The sequence below is a fragment of the Lepisma saccharinum genome, chromosome 1, assembly GCF_977018435.1.
Source record: "Lepisma saccharinum chromosome 1, izLepSacc3.1, whole genome shotgun sequence".
In the NCBI taxonomy this organism is placed as follows: domain Eukaryota; kingdom Metazoa; phylum Arthropoda; class Insecta; order Zygentoma; family Lepismatidae; genus Lepisma; species Lepisma saccharinum.
Window position 1 is genome coordinate 178499055 of NC_139229.1, and position 12323 is coordinate 178511377.

At 38.9% G+C, this 12323-nt stretch overlaps 1 protein-coding gene across 3 annotated transcripts in view; it reads left to right on the forward strand.

Moving 5' to 3' along the window:
- Positions 1–4130: 4130 nt before the first annotated feature.
- The window catches only part of LOC146004519 (cytochrome P450 6k1-like), a 39434-nt gene continuing 31241 nt past the window's right edge, over positions 4131–12323 (forward strand). The window contains exon 1 of one of the 3 annotated variants that reach the window (XM_083143409.1): positions 4131–4211. The gene's annotated coding sequence lies outside the window, so the exon portion shown is untranslated. Of the gene's footprint in view, positions 4212–8352; positions 8533–8843; positions 8868–12323 lie in introns of those variants that run through there. The other 2 variants (XM_083143401.1, XM_083143424.1) reach the window with 2 other exon arrangements.

Sequence of the window (12323 nt, forward strand, 5' to 3'; positions counted from 1 at the left end):
CTGAAGTTTATATTTAATATTTTTTTTTAAAAAAAGGAGATTTCTCGATATTGTTCAGTGAAAAGATGCATTTGGGAAAACAAATACTTTTACATACTACATTGTAGAAAGTAATTTAGGCCAAAACAATAATCAAATTAGATCATAGTAGCTACGTAGCAATTCTTCTTGTTCATGACGCTTTAAAACTCTTGTACAAAGTTTTTATTTACAATTTCGTCGGCTTTAGACGGGGGAGACACTTTCTGTCCTCCAAATTCCTAAAGAAGTATGTACACTACATATAAAAGAAATATACTTCTGTATTATATATTGTTGTCAACTTTGCCTCCCCAAATGTTTATACGAAGTTGGCACCCTCAGACTATTATGATACTATCGAAATAAAACATCCATTACCCAAAACGATAGGAAAATGAAACATTGTCATGGATCGACGTTCTTTTTTATACCACGTGAAAATAACGTGTTTGGTTTTTTAAGATATTTGTTCCATTCTGTATGATTTTGTACTCTCACCCACCTCGGAAAACGGGCACTTGTGGTATAGCCAGATATTGCACTACTTCTACAGCCACAGAAGTATTAACTGTATCATGTTTCAAGTTTTAAATAAGATATAAATTTGACAGGTATTTTCAACAATATATTTTCTAACTATTTTCATTATCTTACTCATTAAGCTAATGTACGTCTATCCAAAAACAACGAAACTTCTTGTAGGATAATTTATGACACTTTCTAATATCTACAATATTCAGAAGAAAAATGTGCACGGAGTCAAGACAAGAACATACTTTTTCTTATTGAAGCATTCATATCTTCCTCAACACTTACATCTTCAATTTGTTCAGGTGGGCAATCAGGTGGGCAGAGGAATTTTTGGGTGGGCGCTTGCCCACCCTCGCTCACCCGTCGCGCCGTCCCCATATTTTTGTCCAGAAATCAATGTTATTTCCTCTTGGCAAGAATTCCCAGCTCAGCAACGTTAGATAGCTGCAAGATCTCTTCGTGTTTCGACTTTCGAGTATACACTGAGGTAAGAGCTGGCATTAAAATATTAGAATTGCAATTGCTACTGCCCCGTGTCCCCACATACATACAATTATTCAGCAAACTCTTTAATTTTGTAACTCTTGCCATGATTTTCCGATTGTCGTATTATGGGACTGTTTTACTACATAGTGTGCATATGATCTTGCACATGTATATCCTTTACAAGTAGTGCGTTTTTGACAAAAATGTATGTTTTACTTTTGGTGCTGAATGATGGACGGAGTTATGTAACAGTGTTTAAAGGTCCTCAGGAACTCAACATTGCACACGCTTTACATTGCACTACATGGAAGCCTAGCAGTGTTGCCAGCCATTACTTTTTAAATGTCCTTACCCTACCCCCCCCCCCCAAATGGGGGGAATCCACCAAAACACTGGCGTACGCAGGATTTTTTTCGGGAGAAGCTGAAAGTGTAAAGGTGGATAGTACATAGTTGCTTTCTAGAGAAACGATATACATAATAAAATAACATGTTTCGTATATTAGAACTTTCTGCTCTCAATAATGAAAATCGGTGGTCATTTAAATGGGGGTGGGGTGCATTTATCACTCTGTTTTTCCCAGAGTTCTTCACTTCTTTTGAAAATGTTGATTTTCTCAACATTTCGGAGGGGTTTGTATCCCATCAGCCCCACTGCGTACCCCAGTGCACCCAAATACCGGGTGGTTAGAATTAAAGTTCCCGTACTCAGAGCATTGGATTCTAGGGATGGCGAAATCCGGATTTTTTACTATCCGGAATCCGGAGAGTAAATTTTCCGAATCCGGATATTAAATTTTAATTAATACCTTTCTTGAATATAAGTACTAATTTCTTACTTCGTCTGCAGCTGTCAACTACACTGGAAAAAATGTGATTGACCTAAACCGAAATTTTTTTGGGTATTGGACGAAACGTTACCAATGTTTATGTTTAGACTTCAGTGGCGTGCATATGCAACAACGTAACAATATATTATGTAATTATAATCACACGATTATTCAATAATAATTAGATAAAACCGTTCCATTTCTTCGCTACACATAGAACAAATACCAGCCCCTGCAGGGCTGCACTGATGTTGAGCCGAAGCGATCTCCCTCTCGCGTCAGTTCAGCAGTGGCAGACAGTTGCGCGCGCACCTCAAGGTCACGGGCCGTGTGCGTGTATTTCTGCTGCAAACGAAGCTAGCATCGGACAGGGAGTTAGTTTACTCTATACAGAGACAGAAAGTGTATCGCAGTGTTTCAATTCCTATTGTTTTCTGTTTTCCTCAGTTTACGGGTTTGGTTTGCCGAATGTATATGAAAGTGAAAGAAAAAATATAAACTATAAACGCATCTTTTGCTAAGTGTTTGATAACATTGATAACCACTTGGATTTGATGTTTCTAAATAGAAGTTTTTAAATTTGTTGTCAAATGAAAACTATGGACAATATTCTAACCAGTTCCTTTAGAAATAAAACCATGCGTGAACTTACAAAACTACTGAGCACTAATTCAATGCTAAACAAACGTTTTCAGCAGTTTAATATGTTAGTGTCATTACTGTGTACAATTCCTGTGAGTACGTCTTCAGTAGAAAGGTCGTTTTCAGCGCTGAAGAGAATCAAAAGCTAGTCTCGAAATTCTACTGGAGAAGAGAGACTGTCTCATCTTGGAATTATTTCAATTGAAGCGCGCGTAGTAGGAGAACTCAGAAAGAAGGAACAGTTCTTTGAGGGGGTGATTACCAAATTTCCTTCCCAGTAGAGAAGGATGGAATTTCAATTCCGTTGATCTTGCAGAGGTGATCTACCGAAGTGTCAAGGGTGAGTTGTGAGTTGAAAGCCAGAAACTAGTTATTTTCTATAAACATTTTTCTTATAGTAAAATTGATATTAGGTCTAAATATTTCAATATCTATTCTTTTAATTTAAACTATTACCAGCTGTGATTTTTATCAAGGCAAGCCTGCCCCCTTCATTTAATATTGTTTACTTAAAAATTATACAGGGTGTTTCAAAAAGAATCATCCGATTTCAAAAGACTATATTTAGGAAACCAATGAACATAGAACCTTGCAGTAAGTTGTAAAATACATGCTGGAATATAAAGTTTTACTTACAATAGGTTTTACTTTGTTGAGGGTAGGTGTCTTTCTGGCGCAGCCCCAGCAACAGAAGGCATTCTGCGTGCTCTGCTTCAACAAATGTGAGTTTGTTAAAGTTGTGCAACGTCGAATACTGTGAGCAGTAGGTGGTGCAGTACCGTATTAACAACAAAGTCATGTTGCATAGTTGTAACAAACTCATATTTGTTGAAGCAGAGCACGCAGAATGCTCTTTGTTGATGGGTTGCTATCTTGACGCGAACTAAAGACTGAACTGTTCATTGGTTTCCTAAATATAGCCTTTTGAAATCGGATGATTCTTTTTGAAACACCCTGTATATTCAGTGCTTCGGCTATCTAAATGGTCACCGCACGCCACTGCTACACTTTTAACATGATCTGTACACATAAGATTACGTGCAAAAAACACAGGCGTTGGCTTTGGAGGAGGCTGAGCAAGGTACTTTCTGCTTCCCAAAATTCCTCAAGAGAGGTAGGTGTGTGTGTGTGTAGAATAACGTTCACATCAGTCCCCCACATCTCCAATTTATTTGAAGTTTCCGTTACTAGCAAAAATACCACTTGCCCAGTCATTTATCCGCACTTCTCTGAACACCCCGTCCACAAATTTTCTCAACGCTGCCCCAAAATTTTCACAAAGGCCCAAGTTTTGGTCATTTTGTCTCTAAATTTCTAAACACCCTCCATAAATACGAACTTACACCTAAACATCCCCTAAGGAAAATTCTGCACTCATACTGCTAACCGCAACGTGATTCTACATCGACAATATTACAATCAAGGAAAACTTGAACAAGGACTAGTTAAGAATAAACATCTTGCGTGCGGAAAATTCAACTTAACCTTTGACACTACTGCATCATAATTTTTCCCAATGATGACCTTCATTTCCTTTACTTTGGATCAAATCAACATAATAAGAAATAAGGGTTATCAAATAATGACGTAATGATGTAACCAGATTTCATGCTTGGTAAGATATCCCTTCAGTGAAAGAGTTCTCTCCGAAGAATACAAATGGAGGGATTTTTGTAGAAGTGATTTCTGTTGTAAATACCAGGTACAGTATTTGCATTTACGTTACTTCAGAAGTGAATGTCACTAGTTACGAGGATTTTTAATTAATTATAGTAGCGGGTATAATCATGCAGTGGATGCAAAGAAAAACCTACTGGTTCACTTTTGAGCATATCGCCCCATTAAGGCGCTCCGAAACGCAACACCGCCAAGAATTTTCCCGTTGTCTACTTCTTATGAAATCAAATGTTTACAGTGTGCCTTTCTGAAACACGCAGTGTTGAATTTCCATGAGAGATGTGCGGAGGTTTCTACGGAAAACTTTTTTTTTTACCTATGGCGTCGCCTCAGAAAGCGCTCTCGCATCATTCCGGATGTCTTCGTGTAGTTCCGGTATTCCTTGTAATCAAAAGGAAATGCTATATTTCCCAACACACAGCGGTTGGGTGTGGTGCGTTATGTGGGTCAACTCTTTTAGAAAGAGGCAGAAAATATTCCAGATGCCATCGCAGTTCGGCGGCCCATAGCCCTACTACAAGATGAAATTTCGTTCACGGTATGTAGAACTAAGTTCTAAAGAGAGCGGGATATATAACTCCATGGCTCTGTGTTTGTATCAATGAGAGTCTTGTTGTTGACAGGGATGCCGGCCCCCGTGACGGAGTGGTTAGCACATCGCGCTACGACGCCAGGCGTCCTGGGTTTTCGAATGCCTGCCTGGACGTGGATGTTTGTGAGTGTCCTTTCATCAATTTCATCATGTAATCACTCATCAACATCTTCGCAAATTAGCCAAAAGTGGCACAAAAAGGCAGAGTAAAATAAAGCAAATCAATCAATCAATTATTGACATTGTCAATAGTCATATTGTCGCCTACATCATATCCCAAAAATAACAAAATATAAATATAATTCTTTCTGGACTAAACTCACGGCCGTGAAATTAGGCGGGTGGCAGAAGTTCGCGCTGTTGCCACGTCGGAGCACAACCCCGTGTACTCGGAGATTTAAGAGAATGAAAGATCTCGTTGTAGAGTTGGTCTTTGTAATCCATGTGATACAAACTGACAGTATTTGCTCGAAAGGTTACGGATGACACAAAAGTGCCCCGGGGAGAGGTCGGTCTGACGCTCGAACCAGGCAACGCAGCCAGGTTGGCGTTGCCACCAGTGGCGAAGCGTGACATTTTGACGTAGTCATCGCAAGACTTGCCAAACGTCAGGATCAATCTTTCAACCCTGGAGGGGGAAGGGGGATTTCTGCATTGATAATGATGATAACAGAGTTCGTACAGACGTGTGAAGTAGAGATGGCCAAATTAATTTTCTTCTACGTTGTATATGATCGTGAAATAAGGAAGACTAAACTTTCTTCAATTCTACCCGAAAAATGGAAAAATTGTTAAACGTCTCTCTCCGAAATCCAGGCAGTAAAATTTCCGAATCGAGATTTTAAATTTTCCGGAATCCTGATGTTGTTGACCATCCCTGGTGTGAAAGTAAGATATGTTAGGGAAAAGGTTCTGTCTAAGTAACTATGTCTGTCACCTCGAGAACAAAAATCTTGATCAGTCTTGTCATTCGTAAGCATAGTAAACACAAAACAACATTGAAGTACTTCGTGTTTTGTAAAGTAAGAACATTATTTTCAGAAAACGATATTTGAACCGCAGGATCAAAAGATTGACAAAAAAATGGAAAGGAGAAATACTGTGAAGGAAATACAATGGATCCAGAACTGCTTTCTCCCCCCCCCCCAGCTCTTTCTAGCACTAACCGTGGAGAAATTTATGCTTTTGCTTACTTATGACGTCACTGAAAGCCTGCCGTGTTTGTAAACAAAGGGGCTGAAAAAAGGCCTTTTATGACCAGACTTTCAAGAGCGGGGGATAAGCGGTCGAAGGACCTTGGATTCGCAGACCTGCTGCGATGACTTGGCCCGCCTGACACCATTGCACTCAACAGGAAACGTAGCGGGACGGCTGGGCACGGGAGGTAGAACTGGACTCTCCTTTCGATTCGCAAAACTTAGCGAATCTCTTGCGTATTTCTATCTGTTTCATGGCGTCGAGTGACTAATTTCGCTCAAATATGCGAGTATTCAGACTTATTTTTTAATTCTTCTCTAAAATATTTTAAAAGCAATTTTTTTATTATTTTGCTTTGTCATCGCCGCATCTCCCGATGACCGGACGCTTCTCCTCTGGTTGCCACCAATGATACATAGATAGCTAGATTGCTGACTCGCCGCGGACGAGTGAAGCCACACAGGAGGTCTCCGTGTAGGGCAAGAACTCGTTGGCTGTATGCGCGGTTCCCACACAGTGCGCGCGAAGCAGCGACATTTGTCCCACTCTCGCTTTGCTGTTCCCATATGTAGCACCAGCGCAATTCTGCCCAGCCGCCTATTTTCATGGCCGTGCGCATAGATGCCAATAAGGAAACACACCCAGCCACCCGCTTAGCCGAATGGTTAGCACCATCTTGCTTTTAGAGCGGTATTGCCCCAGGATCCTCTAGACGATATATCGCGATATTAAAAAAAATATCGTCCAGGCGATATTAACTAGATGATATATCGTCACTTACGTCATTTTCCTGCTTGGTGCTACGATGTTGCCACGTTTGAAAAACAGATTGAGAAAAAAAAAATACGCCTTTACGGTTTCAATTCGTATTCTGTTCTCGCTTCAACCGATGGTGTCAACCACAGATAAACGCACAGGTAAACACAAATGCGTTTATCTGTGTGTCGCATGATTCGTGTATGCGGACAGAGGGTAATTTACCACTAATTTACACACACGTTTCTTGGTTTTGGTATAATAAACATTACGAGGATTCACATTAAGAATGATTCTAATGCACCCATTATGGAATTCAAAATGTCTGATCTCCAATTTTTAACACATGAACAACTTACCAACATATTAACAATTCAAACATTTACCAAAACTTAACAGGGTGGATCTTTTGTAGTTATATAAGGAAGCTAAGGGAAGTTAATGGTCCCATGATGATTAATATACAGCATGTCCCGCTTATACGTATAATAAAAGAAAAAATCACAACTGTTTTATTTACCAATATTTTTTGTCCAAACTTTGTACAAACATGGAACAACTCAGAATTTTTTTTTACAAATCAAGAAAACTAGCGCACTTCCACATGTGAACCGTTAGTGGCACGGTAAATGTCAAACCGGTTGTCAGCCTCAAGCCACTCGTTTTGAAGCATGTGCGGGGTAATGTTGCTTACTGCAACCACAATTATTTCACGCAAGTCTTGCAAATCTCTAACCGGTGTACAGTAAACTTTGTCCTTAACACACCCCCACAACAAAAAAATCACACAGTGAGGTCTGGTGACCTTGGGGGCCATTTAATAAAATTCGAACCTCTTCCTATCCATTTTCCATTGAAATGGTCGTGCAGGAAGTCTCTAACGAGATTTGAGAAATGAACCGACTTCGCGTAACTGTTTTTTCCCATTTCTTTATTGAAATGTACGATGGAACTACTTCTTTAGCACCCAAACCATAACGTGCACGAAATCGTCTCTGCACAAGTGTCACAAACTTCACTTCAGACAAAGTTAAAACACAAAACACATTTTCTTGTGGCGACCACATGACGAATGGCTACTGAGAAACCGAAAATATCAGTTTTCAAGACATTCTGTCTACTGCGCATGCTCAACTACCACTGAATGTGTTGCTAAAAAAATATTTCTGAGTCATTCTTCAAAATGAAACAACAATCACATAATTCTGATAGTTTGTTTAGACGTTATGAATTTTTCTTTTATTATACGTATAAGCGGGACACGCTGTACATGTTCGTAAGTTCAAAATACTAGTGTGGATTTTTCAACTTTGCTGAAGAGTGAAACAAAGAAAATGAATAATTTATTTAAAATTTATGTATGGATATCTTCATATTCCAAGCCCTTCTTGGGAATTTTTCGTCCAGTATACTGACGCTTGGCACAGATTTGGCCTTGTAGAAAATCTTGGACGTCAAATAGCAGATCTTTCTCATTACCAGCAGCCTAAACATGCAATTAAATACGACGCTTCGGGGCTGCAGGAGGTGGTCCCACTATTATTGTTCCGAGGTTGTCTTTACGAAGATGATTGCGTAACTTCTTAGAGAATGCTTCAGTAACACAAAGTATATAAGAGACGCCTTTTTTGCGATTTTTCCCTCCGTAGCGTGACGGTGCAGTCCCTCTGGTGGACTACCTAGAAACTAATCCAAAGCCAGCATCCATATATTAAGTTGCTGCAGAAAGTTGGCATTCATTGCATAAGGTGCTAAGCGGGAGGTTATCGTGCAATAAGGATAAACGAACAGCTTGTCAAAGGTAAAGTATTTGCGTGTGAATCGCTGCTGCATGCTGCACGAGAAATTATTAAGTTGCTGATAAAGATGTATCTGTGTAGAAATTGTTTCAAGCAGTGATATTAATTTGCATGTACACAACGATACTCCTCATCCGGTTTCAGCTTATGTAATCTATGTAAATAATGCTGTGTGTACGTTAACATTACACGTGACCTTATGCAAGTGATGATGTGCAATGGAAACTGCACTGTAAAAAGAATCTTGTGTGTTCGACTTTTAACTTCTTGAACTAAAAGAACTCATCCACATTTCTCAACGTACTTCACAAGGCAAACACAAGCAGCTCTGGCGAAGGTAAATAATATAACGGAGTAGTTATTAAGCATATTAAAGTTCAATAATACGTGTATTAGCATTGGCTGGTAGTGTAGCATGTTTAGAATACGAGTCATATCCACTGCACAATGTTTATATTATCTACTAAATCGGTTTTAACATATATTAGTTGTTTTTTAAAAATACGAACCAGCTTTTACGACTGTTAATCTTCTACAGTCTAATTATATTTATACAACATGCTGCCTATCGCCTACTTTGTTTAATATTTATTTAGAAGATATAGTGAAAACTTGTTTCCAGGGCACAGGAGGTGTCAAATTAGGAGGAAGAAGAATAAACTGCATAAGATTTGCTGATGACATGGCATTATTCGCTGAGGATGAAATAACCATAAATAGTATGTTAGAAGAGTTAAACAGCAGCTGTGAGCAGTATGGGATGAAGATTAATGTAAAGAAGACAAAGGCAATGGTTATAGGACGGAAACCAAGGAATATTAATGTGAGAGCAAACAGTGAAAGAATCCAGCAAGTGGATAGCTTCAAGTACCTCGGATGCACTATAAGCAGTGACATGAGCTGCAAACAAGAAGTGAAAATAAGAATCGCAATAGCAAAAGAAGCTTTCAATAGAAGAAAAAATGTTTTTTGTGGACCCATGGACATAGGTCTAAGGAAGAGATTAGTGAAATGTTTTGTGTGGAGTGTAGCACTATATGGTGCAGAAACCTGGACGTTGAGAAGAAATGAAGAGAAACGACTCGAAGCTTTTGAAATGTGGACATGGCGAAAAATGGAGCGTGTAAAATGGACGGACAAGGTAAGAAACGAAGCCGTACTGAAAAGAGTTGGTGAAAAAAGATCTATACTGGAGACCATCAAGAAGAGGAAAAGAAACTGGTTAGGACACTGTCTAAGAAGAAACTGCCTGCTAAGAGATGCCTTGGAGGGAATGGTTGAAGGAAGAAAAGTCCGTGGAAGAAAGAGATATCAGCTTATGGATGATATTAAATTAACTGTGTCGTATGCTATTACGAAGCGTAAGGCAGAGAACAGGGAAAGCTGGAGATTGCAGTGAAAAACCTGCCAATTAGGCAGAAAGCAATGAATGAATGAATATATATATATATATATATATATATATATATATATATTTTGTTGTAATCCCTCCTTTACCAGAGATCTGAGGTCACAGGTATGCAACAATGACACATTTAGGTAGAGCTTAAATATACTTGTGGTTGAACCTGCTCCGACTGAGAGAAAGGAGATATGGATGATTGAATTTAGGTTATTCTCGCTTGTTCATACCTGGTAGACGAATTATGTATCTTGTCCAGATGCTTCTTGCTGACCGTATTGTGACTGACGCCAAGGTTCGATACCGTGACCCTTGGCTCACTCTTCCGAGCAATCCCGCACGAAAGGCTTATGCAGCCGTAAACTTCGTACACCGTTGTTGTAGTTCAGTTCGTTGTAAAGTGAATGAGTAAAATAAGAGAAATGTGAGCGAGCTCAGGGGCGACTGACATTGTCTCGAGAATATAATATAGCATTCATTCAATCTAGGTACAGTGGATGGCAAGAGCAATTCGCATGAACCCGCTTCACGAGAACTATCAGCCTAAAACAATTCGTATGAAAATACGCGAATGAAAGCGTGAGTCTAGTGTGCGTCCTTTGCCACTATTAGGACACATAAGAGTTAATAGTCTTCATTCCAATACACACACTTCTAATAAATATAAGTAACAAATATATCTTAGGGAACTACCATAATTTCATTTTACCGTACAGCACTCTTAACATTGTGATCATATTGGGTGAGCGACTTCCTGGAGACATTGTAGTCATATACCACGCACAAAACTAAATGCATCAGATCTTTGCACTAAAGTGTGTTTTTTGGCATTTGCCAAGAATTAGGTTTACAGTTTGCCGCATTTATGTGTATCACCTGTAAACGTAACGCCAAAATGCACCACGTTATTCAAGCGAGTATTTCTTTCTATGGCAATATAACATTAATGCATCAATTGGTGCGATTTTTGATGCACCCTCATGATGCACCTAAACGTTTGATCTGAACTACAGACTTCATGCATTTTTTTTGTTTCAACTGTTGCATTTACTTTTATGCGTTCGTAAGGAATGTTAATGTGTTGGTAATGTTTGATATGCAGAATGTACCGAACAACCAACAAATTTTACACTGGAAAAAAATGTTGCTGAAAGTATTCTTCAGAGAGAGTGAAAGGAGTGGGTTACCAAAATTTTGAATTTTTAAAATTATTTCTGCGTATTTTTATTAACGGAAAATTCTAGTTAGTGCTACATCATTCTATGTAACTTTAAGTCAGTTTCCTGGCTTTCGATTGTGACAGTTTTTGATGTATGTGTCTCTAATAGTTATACGTTCGTATAGGTAAACACAGTCAATAAACCTTCTCTTGTCCAAAAATTATCACCCAAACAACACAAGAAGCCATGTATAAAGAGTGCACGACATTACACATCTGGTGAATTTGGCCTAAATAATGAGTCAGTTCTTTATACTTGATTTCTTGCCTTGTTTCGGTGACGATAGGTGCAATAAAATATTTACTGATTTGGTTTACAAACGTAGTGAATACAAGTGAATCAAGAACTATCACAATTGGGAGCTAGAAAAAGGTGGATTAAATTTTGAGTGATTGATTTGGTTTCTTTACGTCGATTTTATCCAAATTTTGGCTAATCGCAACAAAAGGATGAGTGATGATGATATGATGAAATTGATGAAGAAAGAATCACCCATACCGAAGCGGGATTCGAACTCGGACCCCCTGGCGTCCTAGATGGTGGAATTGTAGGGGAATTGCAAAGCAATAACTAGATTTTCGTTTTTGAAAATGCATCCACTTAATAAAAAAATCCAAAATCTCGTTTACCCGCTACTTTCAATCTCTTGATTATCATAATTTCAGCAATGGAATTTCCAAGGAAACGTTTCGTTGGCCATTTGGGTACATTCTGCACATCAAACTCTTACCAGTACACACATGAATTTACTGATGCAATGTTGTCACCACATCGACAGAGCGTCGGTTAGTCGAACACGGCAGTTTCAGCAGAAATCGCATCCAATGTAATTTCATCATAATGTAAATTATCGATTCGCCAGAATACGCGAGCAAAGGAAGTAGTTGTATTTACGGTGGGATAAACCCAAGAAAGGAAGAGCTCCCCTCCAGCAGCTTTGCTATACTTAAAACAAGCTCAACATGCCTACATGAGCTTTTTGCTCTAGTGTAGTACCCTGCTTAATCCAAGATTTTTGTAAAAATGCCCTTCAGAAAGGAAGAGCTCCCTCAGATTGATTTGTTTATACTTAAAACTTGCTCAACATGTTCATATGAGCTTTTCGCTCTAGTGTAGCACCTGCCTAACCCAAGAGTTTTGTAAAAATGCTCTTCGGAAAGTATTAACCCCC